Here is a 17438-nt window from a genome sequence, read left to right as displayed (position 1 = left end):
AACCCCCCAGTGTATATGTTACTGGGCCCAACCCCCCAGTCTTTATGTTACTGAGCCCAACCCCCCAGTCTTTATGTTACTGAGCCCAACCCCCCAGTCTTTATGTTACTGAGCCCAACCCCCCAGTGTATATGTTACTGGGCCCAACCCCCCTGTCTTTATGTTACTGAGCCCAACCCCCCTGTCTTTATGTTACTGAGCCCAACCCCACATTGTGTATTTATGTGACTAAGTGCTGAGCCCACCAAGATGTCCAATTGAGACGATATTGCCCAGTGTTGTCAAGGAGGAGTTTCCTGAAGTCCGGCTTGCCATTGGACCTTTAGCCATTAGATGTACTGTATGTTTCATAAACAAAGTTCATTGTGTGGAAATCAAATGTCAAATTGAGAATGTACACAACCCTACCAAGCAGGTACTTGTGTGTTACCGTGTTACACTACTACACAAAAAAAAAATGTAAAGTCAATTTTGACCATAAAAAGAAGCCATGTAGCCTGAGTCGCGTGCCCAACAACCGGATGTTCCGGTTGTCAGGGGAAATGGAAAGAGAGTCTGTGACACGACTTCCGCTTTTGAACGTTAACAAGGAGACACTCCATCTTAACTCCTCCTCCACATTTATTGGATTGGTTGAACAGTGCAGAAGAGAACCTCCCCTGACAGTGTTTTCTTCTTCTTTTCAAGACCAGTATGTAGAGGATCCATTTTCAGGAGTTTATTTTACAGCTGCTACGTTAGCTTACAGGCATGGTTACCAAAAACTGCACGATGATTCGTCATTATGAGTTATTGCACACTCAAAAAATATGAAGAAATCATGAGCTCTCACTACTGAGCAACCAGTGTTGGTAAACACACTGTTACATCCGTAAAAGCCAAACACACGTTAATGATGGAAACTTTGACACCAATCACCTTAACTGTGCAATTTTCCCAACCCATATAATTACAGTCACATGGATGGTGACGTTCAGAATTATTGCAATCATAACACAATTGTCTTTTCACTGGCTGTCACACAGCCGCTATTTCTACTGTGTTATATCTGCCATGTTTATAGTTGGCCATCAAACAGATGGGATTTCACTATCAATGAATGCAGTGCAGGTTTTTAATGTCTAATCTCCACAGGCTTTAACCAGCTGCACAATAAAGCTGCAACAGATACTATACAAATCTAGTTGCTTGGCAAATCAAGTTTAATCACATCTCCAAAGACAAAGAAAGACCAAAAGCTACTGCCAGCCCTAGCTATGTAAATTCAATAAAATAAAATAATAATTTCAAATGTTCTTATTATCAGAACTCAGGATAAGACCCAGATGCAGACAGCTAGAGTCACAGATGTTTATTGACCCAAACAAGGGGGGCAGGCAAAAGACAGGTCAAAGACAGGCAGAGGTCCGTCATCCAGGACAGACTCAATAAGGTACAGAACAGCAGGCAGGCTCGGGGTCAGGACAGGCAGAAGTTCGTAAAATGGGTCAGAGTCAGGCAGGTAGAGAACGACAGGCAGGCTCTGGGTCAGGACAGGCAGAGGTCCGTCATCCAGGACAGACTCAATAAGGTACAGAACAGCAGGCAGGCTCGGGGTCAGGACAGGCACAGGTCCGTCATCAAGGGCAGAGTCAATAAGGTACAGAACAGCAGGCAGGCTCGGGGTCAGGACAGGCAGAGGTTCGTCATCCAGGGCAGAGTCAATAAGGTACAGAACAGCAGGCAGGCTCGGGGTCAGGACAGTCAGAGGTCCGTCATCCAGGACAGACTCAATAAGGTACAGAACAGCAGGCAGGCTCGGGGTCAGGACAGGCACAGGTCCGTCATCCAGGACAAACTCAATAAGGTACAGAACAGCAGGCAGACTCGGGGTCAGGACAGGCAGATGTTCGTCATCCAGGGCAGAGTCAATAAGGTACAGAACAGCAGGCAGGCTCGGGGTCAGGACAGGCACAGGTCCGTCATCCAGGACAGACTCAATAAGGTACAGAACAGCAGGCAGGCAGGCTCGGGGTCAGGACAGGCACAGGTCTGTCATCCAGGACAGACTCAATAAGGTACAGAACAGCAGGCAGGCTCGGGGTCAGGACAGGCAGAAGTTCGTAAAATGGGTCAGAGTCAGGCAGGTAGAGAACGACAGGCAGGCTCTGGGTCAGGGCATGCAGAATGTTCAGAAGCGGGGAAACTAGGGAACAGAACTTGAGAAAACAGGGAGATGGGAAAACACGCTGGTAAGACAAGATGAACTGGCAACAGACAGAGAACACAGTTACACATTTTTTATTTTTTTATTTTAGCTTTATTTAACTAGGCAAGTCAGCTAAGAACAAATTTTTATTTTCAATAACGGCCTAGGAACAGTGGGTTAACTGCCTTGTTCAGGGGCAGAACGACATATTTTTAACTTGTCAGCTCAGGGATTTGATCTTGCAACCTTTCAGGTTACTAGTCCAACGCTCTAACCACTAGGTTAAATACACTGGGGATAATGAGGAAGATGGGTAACACCTGGAGGGCACAAAGACAGGTGAAACAGATCAGTGTGTGACACTTATGACCTTTTAGATGACCTCTGCAGAAGGTTAATTTTCCGACAGTACAGTTGTCACCTGTGTCAACATCTTTGAACCTCTTTCTTCACGTCTAAACCTCTGTGGATGGCAACAACCAACTGAACTTTCCCACGGTTATCATCTGTCAACATTGTTGAACGTCTTTGAAAACGGTTTATTGTTTATGTTCGAGTCTGAGACACCTGTTTGACCAAGTCTTGACCTCAAATAAAGGAGGGGCCCACCATGATGGAACAACCAACAAGACCACGACTGTCTTGATGTTAGGCTGTAATACAGGAAAAATACCAGTTATAGCTAATTACATGAATTTGGTTTTGTGTATTGGAATATGGGTCCTACTTTTTCAATGAATGAATACCATGTAGATATGTATTGTTGGGTTGAACATTTATGAGTAATGCCTTACTTCTAAAAATTGTTAAAAATTGTCAAACAACGTGTGCGGTACTTTTAGTATCATACCTTTACCGGGATCGAGTTTCCATGATCCGATCTCGACTCCTTATTTAGTTCTCGAGCGAGCAGACAAAGGCTGTTTGGAAAAATGTCATGACAGCTGCAGTCCATGGAAATGTATAGAGGGCGCACCTCAGATTTTTGTCATTGATTGCTTCTGTGATAGAAAAGAGTGATTTCCCATCCAGTGGCAAGTGTGCCCTCTCTACACATCTCTATTTGTCTAATACCTGCGGTCTATAACCAGAACTGGCGACTCGAGAGAAAGATTTGAATGAAAAGATAGGAAATATTTACAGATGTTTGGCTGTCAGTATACAGTGCATTCGGAAAGTATTCAGACCCCTTGACTTTTCACACATTTTGTTATGTTACAGCCTTATTCTAAAATTGATTAAATGAAATGTTTTCCTAGTCAGGCTAGTCACCATGCCACATAATGGCAAAGAAAAAAATTGTTATTAGACATTTTTGCAAGTGTATTAAAAATAAAAAACTGAAATATTACATTTACATAAGTATTCAGACCCTTTACTCAGTAGGCCTTTGGCAGCGATTACAGCCTCGAGTCTTCTTGGGTATAAGATTGGTGCAACTGTATTTGGGGAGTTTCTCCCATTCTTCTCTGCATATCATCTCAAGCTCTGTCAGGTTGGATGGGGAGCATCGCTGCACAGCTATTCTCAGGTCTCTCCAGAGATGTTAGATCAGGTTCAAGTCCAGGCTCTGGCTGGGAAACTCAAGGACATTCAGAGACTGAAGTCACTTCTGTGTTGTCTTAGCTGTGTGCTTAGGGTAGTTGTCTTGTTGGAAGGTGACCCTTCACCCCAGTCTGAAGTCTTGAGCGGTATGGAGCAGGTTTTCATCAAGGTACTCTCTATACTTTGGTCCGTTCATCTTTCGCTTGATCATGACTAATCTCCCAGTTCTTGCCGCTGAAAAACATCCCCACGGCATGATGCTGCCACCACCATGCTTCACTGTAGGGCTGGTGCCAGGGTTCCTCCAGATGTTCTACGGACAATTCCTTCGACCTCATGGCTTTGTTTTTGCTCTGATGTGCACTGTCAACTGTGGGACCTTATATTTCCAAATCATGTCCAATCAATTGAATTTACCACAGGTGGACTCCAATCAAGGATGATCAATGGACACAGGATGCACCTGAGCTCAATTTCGACTCTCATAACAAAGGATCTGAATACATATGTTTTTTATTTTTAATACTTTGGGAAAATAAATCTAAATACCTGTTTTCGCTTTGTCAATATGGGGTATTGTGTGTAGGTGGATGAGACTTTTTTTTTTTGCATTTTAGAAGAAGGCTGTAATGCAACAAAATGTGGAAAAAGTCAAGGGGTCAGAATATTTTCCAAATGCACTGTACATGGCTAATTAACCAGCCCATATGATAGCGCTGCACTTAATCAAGTCCCTTGTATTAAATCGTAGTTCCAATTATTAAAGTCCCTTGTATTAAATCGTAGTTCCAATTATTAAAGTCCCTTGTATTAAATTGTAATTCCAATTATTAAAGTCCCTTGTATTAAATCGCAGTTTCAATTATGTAAGTGCCTTGTGTATATAATAGACAACAGAATGTGTGAAAGGAATCAGAGGAATTTTAATGGAGTTGTATTGGCAGGGAAAATACATTGCATTGAATTATCTCTCACAGGAGCATCTGTTTGTGCTTCTTTAATTAGCAGGGGCTGTTCAGATTGCTGCATACATCTCCAGTCACTGAATAGTCTCTTTGTCTACCAACACAATTGCTAGTCTCGCATCGATGAAGCGAAGAAGGCCTATATTGCTGATGTCATTGAGACTATTAGAATTCTTCTGCATACCTTGATATCGTAGCTCGTTCAGCACTTTGATCTTGGGACTTTTATTTAGTCTTTGACCATTTATCTGAACGATAGACCTTAGTTGTGCAGAGGGAATGACAAAGAAAGGACAGTCAGTGAAATGATGGAGAGCTGTGTTTACACGCAGCCCAAGGTTATCCACCATGTTAAACTCAGAAGGAGTACAAGGTTTAAAAAAAAAGGCAATGTGGAAGGCTTCCAATACCAGAACCTTCCGGTGTTATTGAAAATAAGTCACAAGATCAAGGCACAACTCTTGATCAGGCAAGGACCGTCTATATTTTCGATGGCGGACGAGAAGAAAATAAGCCCAATTGATGGAAATAAATATAGCGCTCCCCGACAAGTTTTGCCCAATTTCCTGAATAATTGATCTAGTGAAGGAGCTCTAAAATGCTCCGAAAGCCTAATGAGCACAGCTCGGGCTCGATCAATCTTCAGATCAGACTAAAAGTCGCAGCAGAAATTCAGCTGTCACCTCCTTCGGGCTCTTATTATTTGCTGGCGTTTTAAATGGCTCGTCGGGCTTTTTATTGATTGTGATTCTGGCTGCTGTTGAAGCACAGAGTGGCTATTAAGAACTTCTATAATGGCCCCCCCATTTTTATCCACGTACGGCGCAGAGTGTGTACAAAACCATGGAGGCTCACGTCCTAGTGTCCCTTTCATGATCTCATTTGTGCAGCACATTTAGAATGCAGACGAGGTTGCAGGACTGATATTCTAGTGCTGACTGTTAGGCTTTGTGGTAATGAGAATGGGTGAATGGTTTTCTATTGTTTTAGGATGACACGCCGACTGGAGAGGAACATACATAACTAGGAACCTATGGGAGGCTGAAAAGATTTGGCATGGGCCAGATCAGATCCTCAAAAAAGTTCTACAGCTGCCCCATCGAGAGCATCTGGACAGGCTGCGTCACTGCTTGGTAAGGCAATTGCACCGTCCTTGACCGCAAAGCGCTACAAAGTGTGGCAAGGACAGCTCAGTACATCACTGGGTCCAAGCTCCCGGCCACCCAGGACCTCTATACCAGGTAGTGCCAGAGAAAGGCCCAGAAAATTGCCAAAGACTCCGGCCACCCAAGCCATAGACTGTTCACTCTGACACCGTCCGGCAAACGGTACCGGAGCACCGGCTCTCAGACCAACAGGCTCCGAGACAGCGTCTAGCCATAAGACTGCTAAATAGCCAGACAGTTAAAAAGTCAATAATGGGCCTCAAACCATCTGCACTGACCCTACGCACACCATATACACACACTCACTAGACTATATATACACCATATACACACACTCACTAGACTATATACACACCATATACACACACTCACTAGACTATATATACACACTCACTAGACTATATACACACTATATACACACTCACTAGACTATATACACACTATATACACACTAACTAGACTATATACACACCATATACACACACTCACTAGACTATATACACACCATATACACACACTCACTAGTCTATATATACACACCATATACACGCACTCACGAGACTATATACACACCATATACACACACTCACTAGACTATATACACACCATATACACACACTCACTAGACTATATACACACCATATACACACACTCACTAGACTATATATACACACCATATACACACACTCACTAGACTATATACACACACTCACTAGACTATATACACACACTCACTAGACTATATACACACTATATACACACTCACTAGACTATATACACACTATATACACACTAACTAGACTATATACACACCATATACACACACTCACTAGACTATATATACACACCATATACACACACTCACTAGACTATATACACACACTCACTAGACTATATACACACCATATACACACACTCACTAGACTATATACACACACTCACTAGACTATATACACACACTCACTAGACTATATACACACACTCACTAGACTATATACACACACTCACTAGACTATATACACACTATATACACACTAACTAAACTATATACACACCATATACACACACTCACTAGACTATATATACACACCATATACACACACTCACTAGACTATATACACACACTCACTAGACTATATACACACACTCACTAGACTATATACACACTATATACACACTCACTAGACTATATACACACCATATACACACACTCACTAGTCTATATACACACCATATACACACACTCACTAGACTATATACACACCATATACACACACTCACTAGACTATATATACACACCATATACACACACTCACTAGACTATATATACACACCATATACACACACTCACTAGACTATATATACACACCATGTACACACACTCACGAGACTATATACACACACTCACTAGACTATATACACACACTCACTAGACTATATACACACCATATACACACACTCACTAGACTATATACACACACTCACTAGACTATATACACACACTCACTAGACTATATACACACACTCACTAGACTATATACACACACTCACTAGACTATATACACACCATATACACACACTCACTAGACTATATACACACCATATACACACACTCACTAGACTATATACACACCATATACACACACTCACTAGTCTATATACACACCATATACACACACTCACTAGACTATATACACACCATATACACACACTCACTAGACTATATACACACCATATACACACACTCACTAGACTATATACACACCATATACACACACTCACTAGTCTATATACACACCATATACACACACTCACTAGACTATATACACACCATATACACACACTCACTAGACTATATACACACCATATACACACACTCACTAGACTATATATACACACCATATACACACACTCACTAGACTATATATACACACCATATACACACACTCACTCACACACACTGTCACACATTCAAACACTACATACGCACACAAACACACACACCGACACATCTCAAACAAACACACATACACACACTCTTACACTCATCATTTGCTGTCGCTACTCTGTTCTTTATTTTACTTTTATTATTATCTATTCTTATTTGGTGATTTTACCCTGCCTTCATGTACATATCTTCCTCAAGTACCTCGTACCTCTGCACATTGATCTGGTACTGGTACTCCCTGTATATAGCTACAGGCTTGTATTAGTTACTGTTTAAATGATATATATATATTTTTTAAACTCTGCATTGTTGGGAAAGGTTTGCAAGTGAGCATTTCACTGTAAAGTCGACACCAGTTGTATTTGACACGTGATGAATAAAACATGCATTTGATTTGAATTGGGATTTCCTGATGAAGCTACACCTATACCCTTAAACACCTATACCCTTAAACACCTATACCCTTAAACACCTATACCCTTAAACTTGTTCCACACTTTTTCCACAATTTTGATTTATTTTTGTTATTCTGTCACAATACCACATAATGTCAAAGTGGAATTTGTTTTTTTTAAATGGTAAAAAAAAATATATATAATTAAATGGAAAAGCTCAAATGTCTTCAGTCAATAAGTATTCAACCCCCTTTTGTTATGGTAAGCCTAAATACTGTAATTTAACTGCAGGGAGAAGGTCTCGAACCCTCGACCTTCTAGCCCAAAGTCAAGCGCGCTGTCGACTGTGCCGCAAAAGCCTGCTCAAACGGCAGAGTTGATATCCACGCTTATAAACCCAGTCTCGTTACAATACATTCAGGAGTAAACATGCGCTTAACAAGTCACATAACAAGTTGCATGGACTCACACTGTGTGCAATAATAGTGTTTAACATGTTTGAATGACTACCTCATGTCTGTACTCCATACATACAATTATCTGTAATTTCAAACACAAAGATCAGAGACGTTTTCCAATGCCTTGCAAAGAAAGGCACCAATTGGTAGATGGGTACAAAAAAAGCAGACATTGAATATCCCTTTGACCATGGTGAAGTTATTAATTACACTTTGGATGGTGTATCACTACACCCAGTCATTACAAAGCTTCCTAACTCAGCTGCTGGAGCAATGGTGACTTTATAACAGTCGCAGAGTTTAATGGCTGTTGTCGTGTCTTTGGCTATGCCGGATTAAGTGATATGACATGCTATTCTATAAAATCCTTTCTCTGTAATTAATATTACCTGATTGAGCTAATCAGGTAAATGTAATTAACTAGAAAGTCGGGGCACCACAAAATAATATTTATAGAGCTGTTATCTTCCGAATAAACTCTTAAAGACCTAGTAATATTTTATATATATTTATATATTAATTGTCACCTCATTTCAGTCTTATCTGAAAGTTGTAAATTCTTGGTTATCTTCACGAACCCTGGCTAACAAGTTGAATCAGCAATACAAAATTCGGTTCAATTATTTATTTAATAAATACCTAACTAATCACACAGAATTACATATACACAGAATGAACCATACATTGATTACAAATTACGTCATAAAGGAAAACGTCCCTAGCGGACGGAACAGATATGACAGCTGGTAACCCAAAGAAAAGGGGGCTGGGTTTGAGGGAAAGAGCAGGAAGACTGAAGAACAAAGGGAGAAGCGATGTCTCTATTGGGCCGTAGGCAGCTACTCTATCATAAATACAGAATCTTATGCATTCTAAATTACCGCCCATTTGGAAAAGGAAAATGCAATAAATATTTGCTTTGAGCTGCGCTTCACCAGGTTGGTCGTAGATGCTGGTCGTGTTGGACAACAGAGATCTTCCTGTCCTCGGAAGAATGTCTCTGGAGGTAAATTGGATATGTTGTAGTAACGTTGTTGTGTGGTAGATGGAATACTCTGTCTGTTCTTTCCTAGCCCACGTTTGCAGCTGCTGTTGCTAACTCAACGGCTAGGAGGTATCACTTCTGTAGTGAATAAGAGTTCAAAGTTCATACCATTCGCAACCAAAGCTAATGCTGAGGTTGGCTTCGTTCTGTAGTTATTATCTGAACCCTTCTGACATCGGATTGTCATCCTAATGTACCCGGGAACAGAAAGTTATATTGTCATCAAGGCTTTATATAGGAAGGGAGAGGAGGGCGTGTTTCATAGTTTATAACCAATGTCTCTTCACGTGGGCGGGCCACTGAATCGGGCCTAATTCACCCATGAAAACCCAATTCTCACATTTTAGAAGTTAAAATCACATTTCATCCCCTCCCAAATAATTTCATATCCAAACATTTAAATTGCACAACAATTCCATGTGAATCTGATAACTATAATGTGTAGACTTTCCACTGTACCTTTTATGTCATCCTGAGAATGTCTCACATGACAACCGAACTGACATAATATTCATTATGTACCAACGCATATGTTAAACTGGTTGGATTACCAAAATATGGTTAATTTCCCCCACCTTCTGATTTCCCAGAATCTCTGTTTAACAAAAGCTATTCAAGAGTCCCTCTGTAGAGTCAAGAGAGAGGGAAGGGATAAAGGTATTTATGGGGGGGTTATGGGGGGGTAACATTGTAGTTACTCCACAATACTAACCTAAATGACAGAGTGAAAAGAAGGAAGCCTTTACAGAATAAAAATATTCCAAACCATACATCCTGTTTGCAACAAGGCACTAAAGTAATATTGCCCCATGAGTGAATGTTTGTTTGTATCCCTTGATTTAATAAGCAAACAACAAAATAAGTCTGGCTGCTGTAGATGCATATTAGTAATAATACTAAGTACATGAATACAACTGACCAAATACCTCCCCTTTGGGATAAGCAATACCCCAAGCCCCCATTATTCTACCTGGTTCTATTGGTAATAGTAATAACAAATAATATATCACTTCCAAACACCCCAGAGCATGTGTACCCTGTGAGGGTTATTGGACCTGTTCACCTCTCACATGTCCCCCTTTCCAGATTCTACATCCTGGGAGGGGGATCAATGATCCTCCCAAAACACTGTCTGACCTGTCAGAGCTTCTCACTGTTCTTCCCTCAGGCCCTCCTCAGAGTAGAATTTAAACCACAAACTGACTATGAGACGGGATGCTCTCACCGAAAATGTCTGTCTGCACTAACAAGATATTTCAGACATTTTTGGGTCTTGACACCCTTTACAGACCATTATGGGGAAGAAATAAAATGCAAGGACAGTGTTGCTGCAAAGCTATTTGACTTACACTGTCTGACTTGTGTGAGTTTGACCTCCAAGTCTGTATGACTTGAACTGGAAAGAAGTTGATTCCAAAAAATCTGTAGGTGTACCTTCAAGTTCACCCTATTGGTTCTTCCTCTTGCATATCTTAATCCGTAGTCAACTTGGCAACAACAAGTTATTGATTATGAAAGAAATAACACCCTTTAACAGTTTCTTTGTAATCAATCAGTCCCTGAGTAGATCCCTTAAATACATCTAGTTCTAAGAAAAGATTAGAGCCACTTCCAAACCCATTTTTACTCACTGACAACCCAATTGAATCTTCAGGAGGCTAAAGAGAAGAAATAGCACTCTTTAATATTTCAGACAGGGTTTTTAAATGAGTGTCCTTACCCCTGTCAGCAGAGGATGATAAATCCCTGTTACATTTCCATAGACACAGCGTTGGCATTCCCAGACCTGCGTCCGATGTAGACAGCCCTCTCAGTGGGACTCAAAAGCTGTTCAGTATTAAAAATACATTAGTTATGATAATTCACATGACCAGCCAATGCCCAATGAGCCCAGCGGGGGGCTGAGATTAAGCCTGGAAACTGTAATTTTCAAAATATAAATTAAATGCTTACTGTCTCTGTGCCATGAGTGGGTGGATGCCTGACATCTATCATGTACTATAAGATCACAGCTTTTTGCAGAGGATGGGTAGAAAGAGCAGCATGGACTAGCGGTGGTACCTGTAACAGAGTGTATGAACCTCGCATGATAAAGCCATTCTATTTAAATCTATGGAATTGAGCCAGCCCCAATTAATGTCCCACAGCAACCAAAGGAACTTCCTAATATGTAATTTCTGAGCTGAAATATAGTACTTGTCAAAGGTTCTGATCAGTGGAGGCTGATGGGAAGAGCTATAGGAGGACGGGCCTCATTGTAATGGCTGGAATGGCATAAATGGAACGGTATCAAACACATTAAACATATGGAAACCACATGTTTGACTCTGTTCCATTCAAACCATTACAATGTGCCTGTCCTCCTATAACTCCTCCCACCAGCCTCCACTGGTGCTGATGTAATCCTAAAGTATAATTATGTTGTAATAATTAACAACGTTAGTAAAACATACACAAAGGATTTTAACAACTAAATTTGAGCTGCTTGACAATTTGAGTTGCTTGACGTGTATTAAAACATACACTACCGTTCAAAAGTTTGGGGTCACTTAGAAATCCTTGTTTTTGAAAGAAAAGCTATTTTTTTGTCCATTCAAATAAGACCAAATTAATCAAAAATACAGTGTAGAGGGGTGGTAGGCCCCGGTGCACAACTGAGCAAGAGGACAAGTACATTAGAGTGTCTAGTTTAAGAAACAGACGTCTCACAAGATCTCAACTAGCAGCTTCATTAAAAAGTACCCGCAAAACACCAGTCTCAACGTCAACAGTGAAGAGGCGACTCTGGGATGCTGGCCTGGACTTGTGAGGCGTCTGTTTCTCAAACTAGACACTCTAATGTACTTGTCCTCTTGCTCAGTTGTGCACTGGGGCCTCCCATTCCTCTTTCTACTCTGTTTAGAGCCAGTTTGCGCTGTTCTGTGAAGGGAGTAGTACACAGCGTTGTATGAGATCTTCAGTTTCTTGGCAATTTCTCACGTGGAATAGCCTTCATTTCTCAGAATAAGAACAGAGCCTGTAATCAAACCCACAAATGCTGATGCTCCAGATGCTCAACTAGTCTAAAGGCCAGTTTTATTGCTTCTTTAATCAGCACAACCGTTTTCAGCTGTGCTAACATAATTGCAAAATGGTTTTCTAATGATCAATTAGCCTTTTAAAATGATAAACTTGGATTAGCTAACACAACGTGCCTTTGGAACACAGGAGTGATGGTTGCTGATAATGGGCCTCTGTACGACATTAACAATGTCTACACTGTATTTCTGACCAATTTTATGTTATTTTAATGAGCAAAAAAAATTGCTTTTCTTTCAAAAACAAGTGACCCCAAACTTTTGAACGGTAGAGTACATGCAGGATTTTAACAACTACATTTGACAGAGATGTTTGACATGTGTTAAAACATGGATGCAGGGTTCTGGTCTAGTGCTAGCAGCTAGCTGCTGCCCTCAGACCACATTTGACCCTGTAGGTAGCGGTTCAATCCCAACTTCTGCCACACACTTTCTGCACTAATCCATTCCATCTCACATTCTAATCTATATCTGTCAGTAAAACGTCAATATACCACCAACAACAGAAAACATACATACAGTGTTACAGATGGCTGGGGTTGTAATGTTGTAACGTTCCAGCCTCCTTTTGCCTCCTCATGACTCATTATCTTGAGCCGAGTGAGAGCCGAGGAACTGCTCAGGGGCCAGTAGTTGTCAAACCAACAACATTCAAGTGTCTGAAGAATGAATCGATGCAGCAGTGCATCTGCTACACAGCACAATCACAAACACGTCTCCTACCGAGACAAAGGTCTATTTAAAATGGACGCCGATGCTGGATGTTGACATTAAACACCATACCAGTGCAGAGGCTAACGAGGACCACAGGCCCCGACACAGGTCCCAGTGTCAGCCAAGGAGGTCTGTCTATCTAGTGAGCAGTGCAGAGCCCAATGACCGTAGGTGGAAAAACATCATGCTCTCAGTCAGATTCTGATTCACAAAGCGCACAGATGCTTAAATAAATTTAACAAGCCCCTCAAGGCCAAATTGAAATGACAATGTTTACAATCGCTCAGTGGGTTTTTGCTTCCCAAAAATACAAATTGGTTGAGCAATTTTCACCCATTTCAGCCTGAGAGAAAGTATTTTTTTCTTTGTAGGAAAGCAAACAAAACAAAAAAGGCTAATGACTTTGCTCAATATTCAATTAAAAACTGTAAGAGCGTGGTTTTGAATACATTAGCAAGTATCTGCTTTTTATGGAAACTGACAGGAGAGAATGATGATCGTGACAGCCAGCAGGTCAGACAGAATGGCAACTCTGGGAACGCGAAACGTAATAATCCCACACACCACACCCACAAAAGACAGTGACACTATTCACTGTTGAACATTTCATGTCACATTATATTATGCCTAACCCCAATGTTTTAAAAAATGTGTCATTAAAATTTCAATTATTTTCCACATTACACAATGCAATCAATGTCGCCTACTCATAGACATAACGTGGATTCCGCTGTCTTACTATTTAACTCTATATCTCATACATAAAACTACATGCCAGGAGCTATCTACTGTATTACCTGGATCATTACTGAACATCTCTATCAGCGCATGCTTGACCTTCCATCGATACTGTAGACATTACTGAACATGTTTATCAGCACATGCTTGACCTTCCATCGATACTGTAGACATTACTGAACATGTTTATCTGCACATACTTGACCTTCCATCGATACTGTAGACATTACTGAACATGTTTATCAGCACATACTTGACCTTCCATCGATACTGTAGACATTACTGAACATGTTTATCAGCACATACTTGACCTTCCATCGATACTGTAGACATTACTGAACATGTTTATCAGCACATACGTGACCTTCCATCAATAGATAGATTGAGGATGTAGATATCAGCATACCACTACACATAACACGCAACTAAACATTTGACACTTTGATTCGTTGATGTGTTGTCTTTTCTTGTGACAAATCAACCCATACAGTGGCATCCAGAGCTTACATACGAGTTCCTTCTAATGGCCTGGATAAGCTCTCCAGTGTTTGCATCATTTCACACTGGGGCTCATTTGAGCGTAATGAGCCTGTGGCTATGTTTACATCCCTCGGAGCAGAGACAGGAGTTCTCTAAGTCTGTCGTGTTTACTGAAGAAGTGCTGGAGACCCGAGGGTTACAGGGCAACTTTTTAATCAGCCTCTGGAACATATTTGTGAGTTAACTGTTTCGTTAACTTTTGTACATATGGCATGGCCCATGGGAATCAAGGTCAGTTAGCTGTCTAGCTAATTTCAGCATGTGTAACATGGAGGCCAGTTAGCGGTCTAGCTCATTTCAGCATGTGTAACATGGAGGCCAGTTAGCTCCAGAACGTGTGGCATAAAGTTCTGAGCATCTGTAACAATGGAGGTTAGTTAGCAATTTAGCTAACTCCAGTAGCACAGAGGTTAGTTAGCAATTTAGCTAACTCCAGTAGCACAGAGGTTAGTTAGCAATTTAGCTAACTCCAGTAGCACAGATGTTAGTTAGCAATTTAGCTAACTCCAGTAGCACAGAGGTTAGTTAGCAATTTAGCTAACTCCAGTAGCACAGAGGTTAGTTAGCAATTTAGCTAACTCCAGTAGCACAGAGGTTAGTTAGCTGTTTTTCTAACTTCAGCACAAGGTTTAAAAATGTAGCTAATTCCAGAACATGTGACATGGATGTAATTATTGTGGGCCATTCTCAGAAATACTGGATGTTCTTGAGGTATAAAATAATTTTGAAATGCATTAAAGTCCCATAGGGCAGCGCACAATTGGCGGGTTAGGGGAAAGTTTGGCAGGGGGAAGGCTATACAAGTACCCTGGTCATTGTAAATAACTGACTTGCCTAGTTAAAGACTAAATAAAAAGTCATTTTTTGTAATTTTTTTTAACTCAACCAGTTAATAGCACAGATACCTTAGCTAATAATGTCATAGTTCCCAATCTCATGACGTTTTGCTTTCCCGTGGATTTGTGCACTCTGACCCCAGGATGATTATGCGCCAGTGCTAAGCTTCACAACGTCTGCATTAAATGGAATAATCGTTAAAGCTCACAAGTATGTCAAATTTGACAATTATGAAACCGTGAGCAGCTAGGCTTACATTTCCATTAGTATGCATTTGTTAGTACCGCATACCTGACATGAATACCTACTATTCAGTCAAATATATGTACTGTATAATTTTTTTGCCTTTGTAATTCCTCAAGGTGACCTGTATACATTATCCTTTTCTCCAGTACGGCCCTGACCACCCTATGTGCTCACGTCCTCAAAATGGAGGCTAAACAGGCAGATCAATGGTCCAGCCCAGAATGGCAGCTGATGGTTCATTAACGTTGGAGTTGCAGCTAGGAGAAAATAATGGCGGGAAGAGATTTAAACAACGTAGTCCTATTGACTGTTTTTATTGATACACACGGGCATGAGGTGGCAAAAAACAAAAACAACGTGAGGAACTCGCTGGTACCTGGGATTAGGTATGTATGGATCTGTTGCAATAGACTCACTTGACGAGTTTATTCATTTCAAATCACCACCTCTGTGTGTGTGACATGTCTGATAGAAATATGTCAAATAGGATGCAAGAGGCTAATATCAAGAGGCATGAACCATTTAAAGAGACGTTATTAAAGTTCAATTCAAGTTTAAACAAGTGGTTCTGTCTTTAAATGATTAATGTCTCTCATGCTTTTGTAGGAATATAAAAGAGTAGACAAAGTTTTGGGAAGTTAGTGATTACATATTTATTTTTTATTTTTTTATAGATGCATTGTATCGTCATGGGTCCCATAAACAAAACTCCACTTTTTGATCCTAACAAAGCTGGAGCAATGACCCTTCAAGGACAAGCACTGGCCAGTGTACATTATATGTTGCTTTCTGCAGAACTGCTAAAGGGGCGATGTAAAATGAATCAATCATTTTGAATATAAAAAGCATTGTTATTTTCATGGTGTGTGGAGAGGTTGATCTTTTTGCAATACAAAATGTAGTTTTTGATTTTAAACTGAAACATTGTTTTTGACAATAACTGTGGCATAGTGTTATATAATGGATCCAGAGTAACGCAGCGGTCTAAGACACTGCATTGCAATGCTAGCGGCGTCACTACAGACCCGGGTTCGATTCCGGGCTGTATCACAACCCGGCCGTGAACGGGAGTCCCATAGGGCGGCGCACAATTGGCCCAGCGTCGTCCGGGTTAGGGGAGGGTTTGGCCGGGGTAGACCGCCATTGTAAATAAGAATTTGCTCTTAACTGACTTGTATAGTTAAATAAAAGGTTAAATAAAAGTACAAATGAAATGGCGATTCATTAAAGATCTATTCATGGATCTCCTCAACCACTAATTTGGTTTTCCGAATAGGACAATTAAAGAGATTCTCTGGTACTTTTGTATATTTTTTTGCCAGGGGTTCTGAATATCGTACTCATGAGACAAAAGTGGTCCCCAAAAATTGCATACTACGTCACGTACAGTGCCAACAGAAAGTCTACACTCCCTTGAACTCTTTTCAGATTTTTCTGCCATAAAATTACATCTAAAAAATGATTACATTTTATTTTCTTCCTATAGATCTACATCACCTAAACCATTTTCAAAGTGAAAGAAAGAAAGAAAATAAAAAATGGAAGTCTCCACCCCCCTGGGTTAACACCATTGGCA

The sequence above is a fragment of the Oncorhynchus clarkii genome, chromosome 20, assembly GCF_045791955.1.
Source record: "Oncorhynchus clarkii lewisi isolate Uvic-CL-2024 chromosome 20, UVic_Ocla_1.0, whole genome shotgun sequence".
Taxonomy (NCBI): Eukaryota; Metazoa; Chordata; class Actinopteri; order Salmoniformes; family Salmonidae; genus Oncorhynchus; species Oncorhynchus clarkii.
The sequence above is the reverse complement of the archived record's forward strand: the minus strand, read 5'-3'. Positions refer to the sequence as shown.